This window comes from Choloepus didactylus, chromosome X, assembly GCF_015220235.1.
Source record: "Choloepus didactylus isolate mChoDid1 chromosome X, mChoDid1.pri, whole genome shotgun sequence".
NCBI classification, from domain to species: domain Eukaryota; kingdom Metazoa; phylum Chordata; class Mammalia; order Pilosa; family Megalonychidae; genus Choloepus; species Choloepus didactylus.
The window spans coordinates 85857888-85880554 of record NC_051334.1 but is presented as its reverse complement, the minus strand read 5'-3'; the positions used below and the strand labels follow the sequence as shown (position 1 = coordinate 85880554).

At 39.2% G+C, this 22667-nt stretch overlaps 1 pseudogene; it reads left to right on the top strand.

Annotated features, from left to right (window-relative positions):
• The first annotated feature begins 5516 nt into the window (after positions 1–5516).
• LOC119522228 lies at positions 5517–22180 on the top strand (annotated as a pseudogene).
• Positions 22181–22667: the final 487 nt, after the last annotated feature.

Sequence of the window (22667 nt, the reverse complement as noted above, 5' to 3'; positions counted from 1 at the left end):
CTTGCATATAATTGTGCCTAAGATTCTCCCCCTGAGTACCTGTTTGTTGCTCAGATGTTGCCCCCTCTCTCTCTCTGAGCCATTTCGGCAGGTGAACTCACTGCCCTCCCCTCTACGTGGGACCCGATTCCCAGGGGTGTAAATCTCCCTGGCAACACAGGATATGAATCCCAGGGATGAATCTGGACCTGGCATCGTGGGATTGAGAATATCTTCTTGACCAAAAGTGTGATGCAAAATGAGACAAAATAGTTTCAGTGGCTGAGAGATTTCAAATGGAGTCGAGAGGTCACTCTGGTGGAATTCTTATGCACTATATAGATAACACCTCTTAGGTTTTAATGTATTAGAATAGCTAGAAGTAAATATGTGAAACTATCAAACTCCAACTCAGTAGTCTGGACTCCTGAAGATGATTGTATAACAATGTAGATTACAAGGGGTGATAGTGTGATTGTGAAAACCTTGTGGATCACACTCCCTTTATCTAGTGTATGGATGGATGAGTAGAAAAATGGGGACAAAAACTAAACCAAAAATAAGGTGGGATGGGGATGGTGATTTGGGTGTTCTTTTTTACTTTAATTTTTTATTCTTATTCTGATTCTTTCTGATGTAAGGAAAATGTTCAGAAATAGATTGTGGTGATGAATGCATAACTATATGATCGTACTGTGAACAGCTGATTGTACACCATGGATGACTGTATGGTATGTGAATATATTTCAATAAAACTGAATTTAATTAAAAAATATTTGGAAACCAAATATCTGAAGAGGGTTTAATGTCCAGAATATATAAAGAACTCCTACAACACAACAACCAAAAGACAAACAACCCAATTTAAAAATAGGCAAAAGACTTGAATAGATATTTCTCCAAAGAAGATATACAAATGGCCAATAAGGCTATGAAAAGATATTGAATATCATTAGCCATTAGGGAAATGCAAATCAAAAACATAACAATACACCACTTCACACCCACTAGAGTGGTTACTAATTAAAAATATATAAAATTACAAGTGTTGGAGATAATGTGGAGAAATACAAACACTCATTCATTGCTGGTGGGAATGTAAAATGGTGCAGCTACTGTGGAAAAGAGTTTGGCAGTTTCTCAGAAAGTTAAGTATAGAATTACCACATGACCCAGCAATCCCACTACTAAGTATACAGTCAAAAGAATTGAAAGCAGGGACTCAAACAGATATTCACACACCAATGTTCATAGCCGCATTATTCACAACTGCCAAAAGATGGAAGCCACCCAAGTGCCCATCAACCAACGAATAGATAAACAAAATGTGGTATATACATACAATGGAATACTAGTCAGCATTAAAAAGGAATGAAGTTCTGTTCATGTGACAACATGGATAAACCCTGAAGACATCATGTTGAGTGAAATAAGCTGGACAAAAAAGGACAAATATTGTATGATCTCACTGATATGAAATAATTAGAATAAGCAAACTCAGAGAGTCAGAATCCAGAATATAGGTAACTAGGGGCTGGGTTGGGGGTAGGGAATTAATGCTTAAATTGAACAGAACTTCGAAGAAACTAAGATGGCGGCTCGGTGAGACAGGGCAAAAAAACACCTCTGTGAAAAACACTAGATAAAAACCAGAAAGTGACCCAGAATACCGGTTACAGTGATGCGCCAGCTGGACAAGGTCTGCTAGTACCACAGGGGCCGTATACTTGGTGAAACCAGGAGTCTGCATTCTGAAACGAGTGAGTAAGCTGGCTGGAAGAACCGCAGCCGCGCAGCATTGTGGGGAAGCCAGGGCTTGGCGTTTGGAGACCGACTGGCTCTTTTAAAAAAAAAAGGGAAAAACCCAGGAGCGGCTGCAGTTGCGGGAGTGGGAACCACGCAGTAAAACACAGCAAGAAGGGGCTGGGCCGGCCTCTCGGTGTCTGGCCTGGAGGATAGTCCGCTGCAGATACCCTTGGGGCCAGGGGAACGGAGGGGAGAGCCGGAAGCTGAAAGAAACCCCGCGGCTCGCAGCTGGCTCCCTGGAGGGTGGGATAAACTCCTGCCCGGGGCCGTGCCCACAGCCCAGAGCCCTGCCAGTTGTCCCAGAGCTGGGAAGGAGGAACTGTGCAAGGAGGGGGGGTTGAGACACCCTGTTCGGCCATCTTTGCATCAGGCTGAGAGCACCACTGTATGGCCCGGCGGCCCGGGGATTCCCTTGAGGGACAGCGCGCACTGGTGACATAGCACGGCATTCCCTCAGCAGAGCTCCTGGAGGATCACGGCTGGGAGGGGGGACCCGCTCGGAGAACCCAGGGACACTACACCAAATCCGGTGGTTTGTGGGACAGCGAGAGAGAGGGTCTGGAGCTGAAATGAAATGAAGGCTTAGACTCTTGCGGCGGCCTTGAATCTCCAGGAACTTGGGGGATTGAATATTAAAGCTGCCCTTCCTCCCTGGCCACCTGTACACATGCCCCATATTCAGGGCTCCAGCAACACACCCAAACTGAGTTCTCCAACTGAACCCACAAGAATCATTTCCCCACACACCGCAGGAACAAGGTTGAGAACTGACTTGAGGTGTATAGATGACTCACAGATGCCATCTGCTGGTTAGTTAGAGAAAGTGTACGTCACCAAACGGTGTTTCTGAAAAATTAGATTGGTATCTTTTTTTATTACAACTTGAAAGAACCCTATCAAGCAAAGCAAATGCCAAGAGGCCAAAAACAACAGAAAATCTTAATGCATATGATAAAATCAGACGATACCTTAGTGGCTACCTTTGTTTTCCTTTCTGAAGAACAAGAGGCACATAAATCTTCAGTTGTTTTCCTTGGTTTAATTTTTTAATTGATACAAGCTCTCAGAGCAAGAGAATAAAAATCATGCATTGCTGAACTCTTACCTTGCTGGCATGCTTTCCTGTTGGCACTCTGCATTTTACTGGATAAAACCAAGGATACTCTAGGTATAATCATTCAAAATAACTTAATGCAGCAGAAATGTAGCACAGTTGCTTAGTACAACCTTCTCACTGCCCAAAGGCCTGAATTGAATTTTGGATAGTTGGAATTCTTACTCTCACTTTAATTCCCAAAGAACACACTGTTACTCCATGTGTATGTTTCAACCTAAATTATGTTGGTATGGATTATCAATTTGTTTGCAAGACCCTAGTTGAGAAGACTTTTAGATAACAAGAATCATATATGAAAACCAATGTCTACTGTTTTGCACCAGTTAGTGCTTAGAATTTGATTTGAGCCCTAAATATGTGCCCTGCTGTTATTCTTTGGCAGTTGAACACTGAATTCAAAGATTCTTTTTGTTTTAAGAAGTACTAAGCAAAAACAAGCAATAAAAGGGGTAATGGGGTGTGCTAGTGTTTGAATATGCTCTGTCTCATTGCTCTAATTCTGTGCCTCTGTGCATTAATATTTGGATGCAAGCAATGCCAGCATGGAAATCGGTCTTCACAAATAAACTGAAGTTTTCCAGAAAACACTCACAAAATCAATAAACATAACAGAAAACATTCCATTTGTTAATGGGCATATGTGAATAAGCAGCATAGAAAATAGGCTAATATTAGAAAATGGTTAAGTCCTTAACTTCAAGTGTGGTTATATAAATGGACACTGTCAATGTTCATAACTTAAACCTGGGTACTTTGTCAAAGTAATGCTTGGGAAGCATTTTATTAAAATTGAGCTAAATTGTCTCAAGTTCTTTTATTCATATAATAAAGGTTGAAAGAATGGGGGAAAGAGATTAACAAAAAAAAGGAATGAAGTTCTCACACATGCTACAACATGGATGAAACTTGAAGACATTATGTCGAGTGAAATAAGTCAGACACGACAAATACTGAATGATTTCAGTCATATGAAATCCCTAGAATTTGCAAATTCATAGAAACAGAAAGTAGATTACAGGTTATTAGTGGTGGGGTGGGGGTGTCAGGGGAATAGACTTAATTTTTAATGGAAATACAGATTTGTTTTGGAGGATGGAAAGGTTTTGGTAATTGATGGTGGAGATGGTAGCCCAACATTGTAAACATATTTAATACTACTGAATTGAATACTTAAAAGCAGTTAAAATGGGAAATTTTATTTCGAATATATGTTACCACAATATTAAAAAAAGAGGCTATTGTCCAGGAAGGAAATGATTAGGGACTGAATGCAAACAGAGAGAAGGGGGGCAAATTTAGAAATATTAAGAACTAGACAACAAACTTGGTGACTGACTGAATGTAGGGGTGAGGAAACAACAACCCTTGGGTAGCTAAGAGTGGCAGTATTAGGATTCTTTTCTAGATAAGGAAACAAAGGCCCAGAGATACCAAGTAACTTGTCCAAGGTCACAGTTTAATAGATTTTTTTATATATTTGAACAAGGGAAATACACTTTTCTTACAGAAACATAAATGAAAACAAAGACTAGGCAAATGCACTCCATTTTGTTTGAAGACATTTCTGATGACATTCTACCAGCCATCACGGAATGTATTTCCTTCTCTTTCCTTGCTTTCTACTTCTCCCAAATTTTCCTTGGACCTCCCCCTGGAACTTCATGTGCATATTGCTTAACCTCTCTAGAGTTACTTGGTGCAACCAGGGTTAGTGATCCTAGCCGTTTTGTGAAAATATCATTTTATTGCTCATATAAGTTGTGTCATTAAGAAAACTTAATACAAAATTCTAAACTTAGAAAACAGAGTAGAGACGGGATCAAACCTTGGCAGTATGGCTTCAAATCCCATGCTGCTATCCCTCTCCAATACACTGTACCTGATGGAATAGTTCTTCAAAGCATTTAAAAGATGGCCCCACAGTGCTCATCTACCACTTTCAATACTCCTCCTCAACATAAAATCTCTGTTACAATCAGGCAAGTCCCCTCACCAATTCCCACACAATCCACGCTTACCATATCTTTCTGTATCTTAACTGTTTAGAACGGTCCCCTCGCCTAGAATGCTCTCTTCTACATATTTAAATTCTATCACTTCACTAGTCTGTAAACTTCAAAAAGCAGGACCATATCTTCGGTGTTCACCATCATACCCCCAGTACCTAGCACATGGTAGCTACTCAACAATTGTTGAATGAGTAAATGAATCCAAGTCACGCCTCCCCCATGAAAAAACATGTCCAATATTCCTACCCACTTTCTTTATGAATTCCAAATACCTTAATTTAGTACCTAATTTCTCTATAGCTGTTTGATGTAAGACTTCTTTCCCAGCCAAGACATCAGAGAATATGTCCTATGCTTCTTTGCATATCTTACAGGGCCTAGGTAAACACTGGATACAAAACAAGCACATAATAAACATTTACTAATTTTAGTGCTAATATGATTTATAAAAATTGAATTTCCAGACAACATTGTAATAATGCAGCTATTTTGTAATTAGACATGCATAAAGCATTTTCCCTTAACTGAATTTTGTATTTCAGAACTCTTTCATTAGAAATATGGTTCAGCATTTAGCAATTAGGGAAATAATCTGGAAAATCTCGATGGTCCAGAGTCCGTGGCTCATTAATTACACAAGCAGAGTGTTATGAGCTTTCTTGGTGGTGAAGTAGAATGAGTGCATCAGAATGACTTGATTTGCTAGCTGTCATAATGAGTTTCTGAGATGGTGTGTTGGCATACTGTAAGGTGTGTACTATAGTCTACTGTGCCCTCCTAATTTGATTTTTCCACTTTCTGTGGTATAATTTAGAGATTAAATATTACTTGCAGGTATTGATTAGTATATTCCTCCTGCAGTATACTAAATTTATAGTACAGCAGAACTATAATTTACAATTTTATTATATATGATCCTAAAATTACTTTTACAGTAAATTATATATTAAAATAATCCTAACTAAACTTGATTGTGTGCTTACTACCTGCCAGGCACTGTTCTTTGGGGTTTACATGTATGAACTCATTGACAACCCTACAAGGTGGGCACTGCTATTGCCCGCATTTTACAAATTTGCAGGAACTGAGGCAAAGAGGGGTTAGAAACCTCCCTAGGATCATACATGTGGTAGGTAGAGAAGCTGGAATTCCAACCTAGCAGTCTGGCTCCAGAGTCCCCATTCTTAATCCCATGTTATACTGTCTCTTGAAAACAGCACATCACTATTCAGTGGTGAAGTTAAGATGCCTTGAAGTATCAATAGAACAATATTCAACAGTCCAGAAAATGTAAACAAAAATGTTCCAATTTGTGCTTGATTATCAACTTTTATTGTACTTTTTTTAGTACAGTTTAAATTCTAAAAATGTTATTATGAACTTCAAAGTCTAGCCAAATTCAAAGACATGCTCACTGTAAAGATGGAAAAACACACATGGGCCATTTCCTTCATCTTGCTGGAAGGGTCTGAGAATACAAATAAAGTAAGACTGACACCATTTTAAACATTAGGTCTTTTAGCATATTTTTAAATAATGTGATTATCCAAAAACAAAACTAGGGGTCCTTTCTTTTGAGATTACTTTCAAAGTGCCAACATTTTATTTTTTAATCATCTAATCAGTAATTGACTTACTATACCTTTTGCTTATTCACACTTTCAAAGATGAATGGTTGTTTCCCTTTTTAGAATAAATGGTGAACTTAATTCCAAAAAACCTAACTTTGCTCAAATGTACAAATACTTTACAAAATACAGTTCCTTTATATTAGCCATAGTGACTGGCTTTCTATACTACTCTAGCCACTTCCTAGGTCTGGGGAAAAAAATTGGTCCTTTGAAAGAGTATATCAACTCTTACCAAAGTGCAAACACTAGAAAGAGTACCAGATCTATTTTTCACATCAGCCAGAGGAACAGTTCTCATTTGCCTTAACTTATGTGCACCAAATAAAATAGTAAAAGATTCAAGATCCCATGACTAGAAGGAATTTTTCCTCAAGACCGCACCCTCCACTCCTTCCTGAGACTACGGAAGTCAATATAACTCTCATCAGAATTTCCAGCCTCCAGCCTGCCCCATGGAATTCAGACTGGCCAGCCCCCACAGTCATGAAAACTTTTTGGGTTCAAGTTCCCTGGTCTGAGAGTTCTCACCTACAGAAAGCAGTCTGTTCTGGTTTCCTAACGCTGCCAGAATGCAAAATACCAGAAATGGATTGGCTTTTATAAAGGGGGGATATTTGGTTACACAGTTACAGTCTTAAGGCCATAAAGCATCCATCAACAATCAGGTAACTTCACTGGAGGATGGCCAATGGCATCCGGAAAACCTCTGTTAGCTGGGAAGGCACGTGGCTGGTGTCTGCTCCAAGTTCTGGTTTCAAAATGGCTTTGCCCCAGAATATTCCTCTCTAGGCCATAGCTCCTCTTCAAAATGTCATTCTCAGTTGCTCTTGGGGCGTTTGTCCTCTCTTAGCTTCTCTGGAGCAAAAGTCTGCTTTCAAAAGCTGTCTCCAAAATGTCTCTGTAAGCTGAAGCTCCTCTCTCAGCTCCTGTGTGTTCTTCAAAGTGTTCCTCTTGGCTGTAACAAGCTTGCTCCTTCTGTCTGAGCTTTTATAGGGCCCCAGTGAATTAATCAAGGCCCATGCTGAATGGGCGGGGCCACGCCTCCATGGAAATTATCTAATCAGAGTTATCACCACCTACAGTTGGGTGGGTCCCATCTCCATGGAAATACTCAATCAAATAATAACAATCTAATCATAAGATTGCATCAAAGATAATGGCGTTCTGGGGGACATACATCCAAACTGGTCCTTATCACAAGATCCTGATGTGGTAGTAATCGATTCTTCTAAGCACAGTGATGATTCAGTAGCTTGAAGCACTTTAAGTCTCCTACCAAAGACAGCTGCAGCCCCTCTGAAGCAGATGATACAAAAGCCTTGATACAGCCCAGCAAATGTTCTCCTTTGGTGAATATATCAGGACCTCCTGACCATTCCTCTCCCAAAAGACAATGGGACCGACTCTATCCTGACATGCAACAGTCAAGTTCACAGTTGACCCATTCCAGATCGAAGGAAAGCATTTGCAGTATACGCAGGGCATCTTCTGTGCATGATATAGAAGGATTCAGTGTCCACCCCAAGAACATATTTAGAGACTTGACATTCAAGTGAAGGGCCTTTTAATCATATCAAGTCGAGCCTTCTGGGATCCACGTCGGATTCAAACCTCAACAAATACAGCACTACTAACAAGATTCTGCAGCTCACTCTGAAGTTTTCAGACGTCAAAACTGAAAAGAAAAATACATTCCCTCCTTCTTCAGATAAAATCATTATTGCACCCAAGGTTAAAGACTGAACACACAATGTGACAGAGAAAGTAACCCAGGTTCTCTCTTTAGGAGCAGATGTCTTGCCGGAATATAAATTGCAGACACCGTGCATAAACAAGTTTACAATATTACACTACAGTCCCTTCAAAGCAGTCTGGGATTGGCTTATTTTGCTGTTGGTCATATACACTGCTATATTCACCCCCTACTCTGCAGCCTTTCTCCACAATGACAGAGAAGAACAGAAAAGACAAGAATATGGCTACTCATGTAGCCCTTTGATTGTGGATATTATGTTTATCACAGATATTCTAATAAACTTCAGAACAACATATGTAAATCAAAATGAAGAGGTGGTAAGTGATCCTGCCAACACTACTTCAAAGGCTAGTTCCTGATTGACATGGGTGCAGCAATTCCTTTTGACTTGTTAATTTTGGGATCTGGTTCTGATGAGACAACAATGTTAATTAGTCTTTTGAAAACAGCTCGATGACTCCTTGGTCTTGTGCAAGTGGCCAGGAAACTTGATCGATATTCAGAACATGACGCTGCTGTTCTAATGCTCTTAATGTGCATTTTTGCCCTGATTGTTCACTGGCTGGCTTGCATGTGGTATGCGATTGGTAATGTTGAAAGGCCATACCTGACTGACAAAACTGGATGGTTGGATTCCTTAGGACAGCAAATTGGGAAACTTTACAACAAGAGTGACTCAAGTTCTGGACCATCCATTAAAGACAAATACGTCACAGCACTTTATTTTACCTTCAGCAGTTTAACTAGCATGGGATTCGGCAATGTGTCTCCTAACACCAAATAGGAGAAAATCTTCAATTTGTGTCATGTTGATTGGCTGTAAGTAGATGTCTCTTTTGTTAACTATTAGAATAAAATAATACCACAAAATTTTTTTATCTCTAGAAGATTTAGAGTAAGACAAAGAGAAAATTATAGAAAATTGTGGAGATGTTGGGTTACATATATGAGCAATATATTCTATCAAGTCTGATTATCACTGTGAAGGAGAAATACCAATGGTCTTTCAGAACCTCGGCAAACAATGGAACCACAGGTGTAAAACTGGAGTGAAATGGGTCTGTCTTGGGATTCAGGAAAGCCCTCACTGAACATCCAGGGTATTCAGTAGACATCCCAGAGGGATGATGCTAACCTCGCCCTAACAAAGCTTTGATGCTTAGTACTTTGATCTTTGTTTTGTTGCTGTTAAGGTTCATTTTTGTCATATAGATACCTAGTTTTGCTGGCACCATTTGTTGGAAAGACTATACTTTCCCCATTGAATAACCTTGTCAAAAATGAATTGACTATCTATTTGTAGGTCTATTTCTAGCTTTCTATTTTGTTCCATGAACTACATGTCTACTCTTGCACTAACACCACACTGTATTGGTTAATATAGCTCTCTTGAAGTCATAAAATCACATATTAGGGTTGCAAGATTTAGCAAATGAAAATACAGAACACCCAGTTAAATCTGAATTTCAGATAAACAATGAATAATTTTTTAGTAAAGTAGGTCCCATGTATTATATTTGTCAACCCAGCAGGCTGTATAAGTTCAAATTTAATCTTTTACAAAAGTGAAAAAAAAAATCCCATGACTTGCTACTTGCCCTAACTTTAAGCATCAGGAATTTGTAGGGGATTTTGGTAATAAATACAGTGGACAAACTCTTTGGCAATCATGATCATGCTCTGACACTTGAGGTCAAATAATATACTATACTAAATAAATTATTCTTTTGTACATCATCACACAATGGATTTAAGGCTTTAAAACTATCTGGAGACTACAAAAGTATGTGTGACCAAAATTAATCCTTTTATCAGTTAGCTAGAAACACATGAACAAGAAAAACACTGAGCTTTAAGAAGACAATCCTTGAACTGTGACACCAATCTGATTGTTAATACATAAAAATGCTCTTACAGTTGTGGTTAGAAATTAACACCAGGAATATTATGGTTATAAATCTGAACTAAAAGGTAATACTTAAAATTAACAGTAAAAGATAGAGTAAGGGGGCGGGGCAAGATGGCAGACTGGTGAGCTGTATGTTTTAGTTACTCCTCCAGGAAAGTAGGTAAAAAGCCAGGAACTGCGTGGACTGGACACCACAGAGCAATCTGTCTTTGGGGCATACTTCATACAACACTCATGAAAACGTGGAACTGCTGAGATCACCGAAATCTGTAAGTTTTTGCGGCCAGGGGACCCGCGCCCCTCCCTGCCAGGCTCAGTCCCGGGGGAGGAGGGGCTGTCAGCTCCAGGAAGGAGAAGGGAGAATTGCAGTGGCTGCTCTCATCGGAAACTCATTCTACTGATTCAAACTCCAACCATAGATAGACTGAGGCCAGACACCAGAGACTCTGAGAGCAGCCAGCCCAGCAGAGAGGAGACGGGCATAGAAGGAAAACAACACGAGAAGCTCCAAAGTAAAAGCAGAGGATTTTTGGAGTTCTGGTGAACACAGAAAGGGGAAGGGCGGAGATCAGGCCTTGAGGCGCATATGCAAATCCCGAAGCAAGGCTGATCTCTCTGCCCAGGGCACCTTTCCTTAATGGCCCTGGTTGCTTTGTCTATTAGCATTTCAATAACCCATTAGATCTCTGAGGAGGGCCGTTTTTTTTTTTTTTTTTTTTTTTTTTTTTTTAAATCCTTTTTGCTTTTTCTAAAACAATTACTCTAAGAAGCTCAATACAGAAAGCTTCAAAGAATTGAAATTTGGGCACGTCAAGTCAAGAGCAGAAATAAGAGAGCTCTGAGACAAAAGGCAATAATCCAGTGGCTGAGAAAATTCACTAAACAACACAACTTCCCAAGAAAAGGGGGGTGTCCGCTCACAGCCACCATCCTGGTGGACAGGAAACACTCCTGCCCATCGCCAGCCCCATAGCCCAGAGCTGCCCCAGACAACCCAGTGTGACGGAAGTGCTTCAAATAACAGGCACACACCACAAAACTGGGCGTGGACATTAGCCTTCCCTGCAACCTCAGCTGAATGTCCCAGAGCTGGGAAGGGGGAGCAGTGTGAATTAACAGAGCCCCATTCAGCCATCATTGAGCAGACTGGGAGCCTCCCAACACAGCCCAGCAGCCCAGAACTGCCCTGGGGGGACGGCACTCACCTGTGACATAGCACAGTCATCCCTCAACAGAGGACCCGGGTGCACAGCCTGGAAGAGGGGCCCACTTGCAAGTCTCAGGAGCCATACGCCAATACCAAAGACTTGTGGGTCAGTGGCAGAGACAAACTGTGGCAGGACTGAACTGAAGGATTAGACTATTGCAGTAGCTTTAAAACTCTAGGATCATCAGGGAGATTTGATTGTTAGGGCCACCCCCCCCTCCCCGACTGCCCAGAAACACGCTCCACATACAGGGCAGGCAACACCAACTACACACGCAAGCTTGGGACACCAATTGGGCCCCACAAGACTCACTCCCCCACTCACCAAAAAGGCTAAGCAGGGGAGATCTGGCTTGTGGAGAACAGGTGGCTCGTGGACGCCACCTGCTGGTTAGTTAGAGAAAGTGTACTCCACGAAGCTGTAGATCTGATAAATTAGAGATAAGGACTTCAACTGGTCTACAAACCCTAAAAGAACCCTATCAAGGACAGCAAATGCCACGAGGCCAAAAACAACAGAAAATTATAAAGCATATGAAAAAACCAGACGATATGGATAACCCAAGCCCAAGCACCCAAATCAAAAGACCAGAAGAGACACACCTAGAGCAGCTACTCAAAGAACTAAAGATGAACAATGAGACCCTAGTACGGGATATGAAGGAAATCAAGAAGACCCTAGAAGAGCATAAAGAAGACATTGCAAGACTAAATAAAAAAATGGATGATCTTATGGAAATTAAAGAAACTGTTGACCAAATTAAAAAGATTCTGGACACTCATAGTACAAGACTAGAGGAAGTTGAACAACGAATCAGTGACCTGGAAGATGACAGAATGGAAAATGAAAGCATAAAAGAAAGAATGGGGAAAAAAATTGAAAAATTCGAAATGGACCTCAGGGATATGATAGATAATATGAAGCGTCCGAATATAAGACTCATTGGTGTCCCAGAAGGGGAAGAAAAGGGTAAAGGTCTAGGAAGAGTATTCAAAGAAATTGTTGGGGAAAACTTCCCAAATCTTCTAAACAACATAAATACACAAATCATAAATGCTCAGCGAACTCCAAATAGAATAAATCCAAAAAAACCCACTCCGAGACATATACTGATCACACTGTCAAACATAGAAGAGAAGGAGCAAGTTCTGAAAGCAGCAAGAGAAAAGCAATTCACCACATACAAAGGAAACAGCATAAGACTAAGTAGTGACTACTCAGCAGCCACCATGGAGGCGAGAAGGCAATGGCACGATATATTTAAAATTCTGAGAGAGAGGAATTTCCAGCCAAGAATACTTTATCCAGCAAAGCTCTCCTTCAAATTTGAGGGAGAGCTTAAATTTTTCACAGACAAAGAAATGCTGAGAGAATTTGCTAACAAGAGACCTGCCCTACTGGAGATACTAAAGGGAGCCCTACAGACAGAGAAACAAAGACAGGACAGAGAGACTTGGAGAAAGGTTCAGTACTAAAGAGATTTGGTATGGGTACAATAAAGGATATTAATAGAGAGAGGGAAAAAATATGGCAAACATAATCCAAAGGATAAGATGGCCGATTCAAGAAATGCCTTCACGGTTTTAACGTTGAATGTAAATGGATTAAACTCCCCAATTAAAAGATATAGATTCGCAGAATGGATCAAAAAAAATGAACCATCAATATGTTGCATACAAGAGACTCATCTTAGACACAGGGACACAAAGAAATTGAAAGTGAAAGGATGGAAAAAAATATTTCATGCAAGCTACAGCCAAAAGAAAGCAGGTGTAGCAATATTAATCTCAGATAAAATAGACTTCAAATGCAGGGATGTTTTGAGAGACAAAGAAGGCCACTACATACTAATAAAAGGGGCAATTCAGCAAGAAGAAATAACAATCGTAAATGTCTATGCACCCAATCAAGGTGCCACAAAATACATGAGAGAAACATTGGCAAAACTAAAGGAAGCAATTGATGTTTCCACAATAATTGTGGGAGACTTCAACACATCACTCTCTCCTATAGATAGATCAACCAGACAGAAGACCAATAAGGAAATTGAAAACCTAAACAATCTGATAAATGAATTAGATTTAACAGACATCTACAGGACATTACATCCCAAATCACCAGGATACACATACTTTTCTAGTGCTCACGGAACTTTCTCCAGAATAGATCATATGCTGGGACATAAAACAAGCCTCAATAAATTTAAAAAGATTGAAATCATTCAAAGCACATTCTCTGACCACAATGGAATACAATTAGAAGTCAATAACCATCAGAGACTTAGAAAATTCACAAATACCTGGAGGTTAAACAACACACTCCTAAACAATCAGTGGGTTAAAGAAGAAATAGCAAGAGAAATTGCTAAATATATAGAGACGAATGAAAATGAGAACACAACATACCAAAACCTATGGGATGCAGCAAAAGCAGTGCTAAGGGGGAAATTTATAGCACTAAACGCATATATTAAAAAGGAAGAAAGAGCCAAAATCAAAGAACTAATGGATCAACTGAAGAAGCTAGAAAATGAACAGCAAACCAATCCTAAACCAAGTAGAAGAAAAGAAATAACAAGGATTAAAGCAGAAATAAATGACATAGAGAACAAAAAAACAATAGAAAGGATAAATATCACCAAAAGTTGGTTCTTTGAGAAGATCAACAAGATTGACAAGCCCCTAGCTAGACTGACAAAATCAAAAAGAGAGAAGACCCATATAAACAAAATAATGAATGAAAAAGGTGACATAACTGCAGATCCTGAAGAAATTAAAAAAATTATAAGAGGATATTATGAACAACTGTATGGCAACAAACTGGATAATGTAGAAGAAATGGACAATTTCCTGGAAACATATGAACAACCTAGACTGACCAGAGAAGAAATAGAAGACCTCAACCAACCCATCACAAGCAAAGAGATCCAATCAGTCATCAAAAATCTTCCCACAAATAAATGCCCAGGGCCAGATGGCTTCACAGGGGAATTCTACCAAACTTTCCAGAAAGAACTGACACCAATCTTACTCAAACTCTTTCAAAACATTGAAAAAAATGGAACACTACCTAACTCATTTTATGAAGCTAACATCAATCTAATACCAAAACCAGGCAAAGATGCTACAAAAAGGAAAACTACCGGCCAATCTCCCTAATGAATATAGATGCAAAAATCCTCAACAAAATACTTGCAAATCGAATCCAAAGACACATTAAAAAAATCATACACCATGACCAAGTGGGGTTCATTCCAGGCATGCAAGGATGGTTCAACATCAGAAAAACAATCAATGTATTACAACACATTAAAAACTCGAAAGGGAAAAATCAATTGATCATCTCAATAGATGCTGAAAAAGCATTTGACAAAATCCAACATCCCTTTTTGATAAAAACACTTCAAAAGGTAGGAATTGAAGGAAACTTCCTCAACATGATAAAGAGCATATATGAAAAACCCACAGCCAGCATAGTACTCAATGGTGAGAGACTGAAAGCCTTCCCTCTAAGATCAGGAACAAGACAAGGATGCCCGCTGTCACCACTGTTATTCAACATTGTGCTGGAAGTGCTAGCCAGGGCAATCCGGCAAGACAAAGAAATAAAAGGCATCCAAATTGGAAAAGAAGAAGTAAAACTGTCATTGTTTGCAGATGATATGATCTTATATCTAGAAAACCCTGAGAAATCAACGATACACCTACTAGAGCTAATAAACAAATTTAGCAAAGTAGCGGGATACAAGATTAATGCACATAAGTCAGTAATGTTTCTATATGCTAGAAATGAACAAACTGAAGAGACACTCAAGAAAAAGATACCATTTTCAATAGCAACTAAAAAATCAAGTACCTAGGAATCAACTTAACCAAAGATGTAAAAGACCTATACAAAGAAAACTACATAACTCTACTAAAAGAAATAGAAGGGGACCTTAAAAGATGGAAAAATATTCCATGTTCATGGATAGGAAGGCTAAATGTCATTAAGATGTCAATTCTACCCAAACTCATCTACAGATTCAATGCAATCCCAATCAAAATTCCAACAACCTACTTTGCAGACTTGGAAAAGCTAGTTATCAAATTTATTTGGAAAGGGAAGATGCCTCGAATTGCTAAAGACACTCTAAAAAAGAAAAACGAAGTGGGAGGACTTACACTCCCTGACTTTGAAGCTTATTATAAAGCCACAGTTGCCAAGACAGCATGGTACTGGCACAAAGATAGACATATAGATCAATGGAATCGAATTGAGAATTCAGAGATAGACCCTCAGATCTATGGCCGACTGATCTTTGATAAGGCCCCCAAATTCACCGAACTGAGCCATAATGGTCTTTTCAACAAATGGGGCTGGGAGAGTTGGATATCCATATCCAAAAGAATGAAAGAGGACCCCTACCTCACCCCCTACACAAAAATTAACTCAAAATGGACCAAAGATCTCAATATAAAAGAAAGTACCATAAAACTCCTAGAAGATAATGTAGGAAAACATCTTCAAGACCTTGTATTAGGAGGCCACTTCCTAGACTTTACACCCAAAGCACAAGCAACAAAAGAGAAAATAGATAAATGGGAACTCCTCAAGCTTAGAAGTTTCTGCACCTCAAAGGAATTTCTCAAAAAGGTAAAGAGGCAGCCAACTCAATGGGAAAAAAATTTTTGGAAACCATGTATCTGACAAAAGACTGATATCTTGCATATACAAAGAATTCCTACAACTCAATGACAATAGTACAGACAGCCCAATTATAAAATGGGCAAAAGATATGAAAAGACAGTTCTCTGAAGAGGAAATACAAATGACCAAGAAACACATGAAAAAATGTTCAGCTTCACTAGCTATTAGAGAGATGCAAATTAAGACCACAATGAGATACCATCTAACACCGGTTAGAATGGCTGCCATTAAACAAACAGGAAACTACAAATGCTGGAGGGGATGTGGAGAAATTGGAACTCTTATTCATTGTTGGTGGGACTGTATAATGGTTCAGCCACTCTGGAAGTCAGTCTGGCAGTTCCTTAGAAAACTAGATATAGAGCTACCATTCGATCCAGCGATTGCACTCCTCGGTATATACCCGGAAGATCGGAAAGCAGTGACACGAACAGATATCTGCACGCCAATGTTCATAGCAGCATTATTCACAATTGCCAAGAGATGGAAACAACCCAAATGTCCTTCAACAGATGAGTGGATAAATAAAATGTGGTATATACACACGATGGAATACTACGCGGCAGTAAGAAGGAACGATCTGGTGAAACATATGACAACATGGATGAACCTTGAAGACATAATGCTGAGCGAAATAAGCCAGGCACAAAAAGAGAAATATTATATGCTACCACTAATGTGAACTTTGAAAAATGTAAAACAAATGGTTTATAATGTAGAATGTAGGGGAACTAGCAGTAGAGAGCAATTAAGGAAGGGGGAACAATAATCCAGGAAGAACAGATAAGCTATTTAACGTTCTGGGGATGCCCAGAAATGACTATGGTCTGTTAATTTCTGATGGTTGTAGTAGGAACAAGTTCACTGAAATGTTGCTATATTATGTAACTTTCTTGGGGTAAAGTAGGAACATGTTGGAAGTTAAGCAGTTATCTTAGGTTAGTTGTCTTTTTCTTACTCCCTTGCTATGGTCTCTTTGAAATGCTCTTTTATTGTATGTTTGTTTTCTTTTTAACTTTTTTTTTTCATACAGGTGATTTGAAAAAAGAAGGGAAAGTTAAAAAAAAAAAAAAAAGAAAAAAGACAAACAAGGGGAAAAAAAAAAAAAAAAAAAAAGATGTAGTGCCCCCTTGAGGAGCCTGTGGAGAATGCAGGGGTATTCGCCTACCCCACCTCCATGGTTGCTAACATGACCACAGACATAGGGGACTGGTGGTTTGATGGGTTGAGCCCTCTACCATAAGTTTTACCCTTGGGAAGACGGTTGCTGCAAAGGAGAGGCTAGGCCTCCCTGTATTTGTGCCTAAGAGTCTCCTCCTGAATGCCTCTTTGTTGCTCAGATGTGGCCCTCTCTCTCTGGCTAAGCCAACTTGAAAGGTGAAATCACTGCCCTCCCCCCTACGTGGGATCAGACACCCAGGGAAGTGAATCTCCCTGGCAACGTGGAATATGACTCCCAGGGAGGAATGTAGACCTGGCACCGTGGGACGGAGAACATCTTCTTGACCAAAAGGGGGATGTGAAAGGAAATGAAATAAGCTTCAGTGGCAGAGAGATTCCAAAAGGAGCCGAGAGGTCACTCTGGTGGGCACTCTTATGCACACTTTAGACAACCCTTTTTAGGTTCTAAAGAATTGGGGTAGCTGGTGGTGGATACCTGAAACTATCAAACTACAACCCAGAACCCATGAATCTCGAAGACAGTTGTATAAAAATGTAGCTTATGAGGGGTGACAATGGGATTGGGAAAGCCATAAGGACCAAACACCACTTTGTCTAGTTTATGGATGGATGTGTAGAAAAGTAGGGGAGGGAAACAGACAGACAAAGGTACCCAGGGTTCTTTTTTACTTCAATTGCTCTTTTTCACTCTAATTATTATTCTTGTTATTTTTGTGTGTGTGCTAATGAAGGTGTCAGGGATTGATTTAGGTGATGAATGTACAACTATGTAATGGTACTGTAAACAATCGAAAGTACAATTTGTTTTGTATGACTGCGTGGTATGTGAATATATCTCAATAAAATGATGATTTAAAAAAAAAAAAAAAAAAAAAGATAGAGTAACATAAGAGAAAGCACTTATAGGTCAAAACGAAAGTATCTATATGCAAATAATTTAACATTAACAATAGTTAATAATACAGTGTTTTTATTAATTAATTATATGATGTTTAATATTAATTTGATGTTAGAGTTAACAATTTAAGAACTCAATTACAATTCTTAGAGTAAATAATTTTATCACCAAAAAAATTAGATACCTTTTCCTTCTTCTTCAATATTGATTTGGCTAATGGGGCCTCTTGTGAGTACATGTAAATTTGAGGATTGGCTTTTCCACTTCTGCAAAAAAGCCCACTGAGATTTTGACAGGTATCGCGTTCAATCTATAGATTGCTTTAGGTAGTATTGACATCTTAGCCATCTAAGTCTCCCTACCCATGAACATGAGATGTCTTGCCATTTATTTAAGTTTTTAATTTCTTTCAGCAGTGCTTCGTTTTTCAGTATACAAGTCTCCTTCACCTCCTGGTTAATTTGTTCCTAGGTGTTTTATTCTTTTAGATGTTAGATGCTATTGGGAATGGAATCATTTTTTAAAATTGCCATTTCAGATTATTATTTTATTCCTACCACTCAGAACTCTTTAACAACTAAACTCCCTATAAGCTTTTGTTAGCTTAAGGATCAATTCTTAAGTAGCCTCATGACACCAGAGGTCAGCCACAGGTTTATCCTAAACAGTCCTGAGAATTTTCTTTAGAGGACTCTCCACTTTGGAATTCTTTCTCTCTGTTACAGATTTTCAGGTCTTAACAGAAGCCCTCTTAATGCTCACTTCAGGTGAACACTTATGAGTGTAGAATCTATTTTCTTCACAATCCCAAGAAGTATACAGTGCTCTGCAAACTCTCAAATGGGAGTGGAGGAAGGGAACAATTCAGTTATTTTTGGTTGGGATATCAACTGCATATGCAGGATCAGCAGCAATTACAACAACATAAAAAAAAACATTAATTTTTACAAACAAAATCAACTAAACAGTTTAGCCAGGCTAAAACAATTTCCCTGAGATACGAAATAATCCATTTCTTTCAATTAGTAAACTGTTAAACTACACTTATGTTTATAGGCCTGGAAAACTGGATTTCCAAAGCAAAAGTGGGTAAAATTTTTTAAATATCTTGAGACGTAGCTGAATAATTCTAAATGTGGACAGAAACATGGGACAAAGTGCAACTAAGTGGCTCAAAATGGAGATATTTTATAATTTCCTTTAAGGAAAGAAATATCTGTGAAAAAATGATGTATTCTACCAATATTGCACACGTGTGAGCTCACAAAGATGAGGAAATCACTTCAATTTGCTAACAGTGCTGGAAAAACCAGAACATATTTATGAAACCAGAAACACTGTACCTTTCACTTTAATGAAACACATTCTAAAGGAATTTTTATACTTTTTCTGCCGTACTCTCTCAGCAAGTCAGCAAGCAAGTTATATCACATTAAATCAACCTGAAGACCGAGATTTAGAACTGAAAAACATAATTGCTGGGATGGTAGACTGAACTGAAATACTCTGCCTTACTGCCGGCTAATGCCTCCCCACTCCCCTGCCACTACCTTGACTTACGTTCTATGAAAAATCACCATTTAGAAAAGTCATTGCTAAAAAAACTTTTTTGAGACAAAACTCCAAAACGTTATTCTCATCTCTGCCAGTGACTGTATCACATCAGATAAATCTTCACTCCTCACAACTTACTTTCCCAACTAGCAAATGAAGATTATTTTTACTCACTGGGTTGTTAAAAGTCTTGATTAAAGTTTGTCAAGAATTTTTAAATACATAAATAAAAGCAGTTATATCAAGGAATTTATAAAAGAAATGCAGAACCTTCAAGTTCTCCCAGAAGTAAAGGTTGTAGTGTGTTAGATGGGATTATTCTTGCTCTTTCCTTTCTCTCTATTTTTTAAACAAATTCCACTGCTTCTGCATGTATTTTTCAAAGAAAAACAACCTGCTGCATTAGAGAATACAGATGTTAACCTATCCTTTGGGGGAATTAGCGTTTAACCTAATCCTAGGTAGAGGCCAGGAATCAAGATCTTTGTAAGACTATAATTGGAAAATAATAAGAAGTTTCTATAAGGGTAGAAAACCAGTAGAGAAATCAATTTGGAGAAGAATAGGAAAGCAAATATTTCTTTAGAGAAAACCTGGAACAGCTCCTGGCTTTAGAATATGTTGTTATTAATTCCCAGCAATTTTAAAAAGCATTACAAATCATATTTAAGACACAACACTCAGTCAGAATTAAAGTAAAACAAGCATTTTTTCTCTTTTACATTTGAATTTACATCAGAATTAAACCTTATCATTATGCATTAACACCGTTTTCATCATTTCCATGTGTGTTTTTTCTGTGTATACGCTTTTTAAAAATTTTGGCTGGAGGGTAGTTGGATATAGTTTTAAGTTTACCATATCTACTATTATCTATTCTATTTTTATTTATTTTTTATCTATTCTATTATTTTTTTCCTTTAACCAATGACATCTAGCAAGATGTGGCTGTGTTAGAAATAGGGATGTTGTCATAATGTGTTACCGGATGCCCAACATATTTCCAGCCCCCAGGACTTTGCTCACATTATTCCTTCTGCCTAGACTGCCCTCCTCCACCTCCATTTCTGCAAAGCTAAATCCAATCCATTTTTCAAGGCCCAGCTCAAATGCTCCCTTCTCTGCGCTCTCTTAGCACTTTCTATCTCTAACATACAATGTAACTGTGATAAAAGGTGTTTAAGTAACTGTCTTTCCTACTACATTGTGAGATCCTCCAGTACCAAAAAAACCTTCTCATCATGAAAGTTTCAAAAATAAAAAAATAAAACCTCAGTTCAAAATATCCTTTAAAAAGGATGAGATAAACAGTCTAGTTACTCAATCCAGAGGGGCTGCTAGAACCCGTTGTCTTCATTATTAGCTGAACTCACCTAACTTGATCGTAAACTCTTTTGGTCTTATTTCTTCAGCAGCAACTCCCCCGTCCCAACTCAGTATCACCTAATTTAATGTTGTGCACACATGAAGTCTCAACAGAAAGTAATACTACTATAGATGAAGCGTCTATGATTAAAACAGATATCAGTTCCTGAAAAATCAACTGTGAAATGATAGAAGAGTGTTGTCGGTACTTAGGTTAGCCTCAATGTCTACAACAGAAAGTATCAAAGATAAAGATGCAAGAGAATGGGACAAGGATGGACAGTAACTTTACTGGGAAAAGGGCACAAGATTAAAATGAAGTGAAAACAAGAGTGCTCTCAGTTTAGCTTATGCTATCAGAGGGAAACAAGCAAATGTCTATTTTTAAATTATTATTTTATTAATAATGGTGACCTTAGTAGCCTTAGTTTCCAAAGTAAAAAGAGGTATCACTAAGCAGAGACCCTAATCCATGTGACTCCTCCAAAACCGGGCACAGACCTCCTCCTACCCCGAAAAGACCATGAATGATCAGGACACTCTCCCCAGGAGGGTACAAGCGAGTGACGCGGACCATAGGAAGATAAAACATAAGTGCGGTAAATAACCAAATCGTGAAGAAGTAAGAATTTGGAGACTGCCCCAGATTAAAATGACCTTCTCACCAAACTCGATTGTACAGATTGACAGTACAGAACACCCTACCCAGTAGAAGGGGATGATGGGAAGCCGACACAAGACCTACCTGTGTTTTCTGTTCTATGGTAAAGCCTCCGGAGCTACGCAGACCGTGACAGCGATAAATCCAACAAGCGCGGGCTCCAATCTCACACACTGGAAGAAGTCTCAACAACGGCGATTGTGGTGGCGGCGGCAGCAGCTCCTCCCTCTGCTTCTCTTCTTCCTCCACCCACTGCCGCCACCGCCGCCGCCCGCCTTTACCGGTCCCTCCCCGGGCTACCCCACTTCCGGGCGATGCCCCAGCCGGAAGCAGGGCGGACGAGGGAGAGAGAGGCGACTCGTCACGTGAATGAGGAACGCACAGACTGGAGCCAAGCTTCTCCTGCCACCTGCTGACCTTGGACCGAGGCGCAGCTTCAGGCGGAAGTCTTCGTTTTGGCTCTCCCCATCCCTACGCCCTCCTCCACCACCAAAAACCCAAAAACCAAACAAAAACAACTGGAGTGCCTCTGTCATTTGTAGTTTCCTAACTTAAAGCCATGATGAAGAGGCTGTTACTGTACCACATGAACTCCCTATAAATCGTCTTCTACATATTTCATCGTTTCCCAACATGAATTAAATCGCTTCTGTTTTTTGTGTAACCTAACTCCACATGTAAATGCCACAACTACGAACCTGCCTTCACCCTGCCATTGAAAAAATGACCAAGTGGGAAAAAAAAGTCCTTGTGTGTTGAAGTTTGTGGGGGGAGGAGCTACTTTCACATAGCCATCCCAAGCTTTGAACCACTTCCCCCATTTAATCATCTCAGTAAGCCATCATTTTAAACACCTAGAAGATTCCAGGGATGCAAAAAATATTAGAGTATCTATCATCAAGA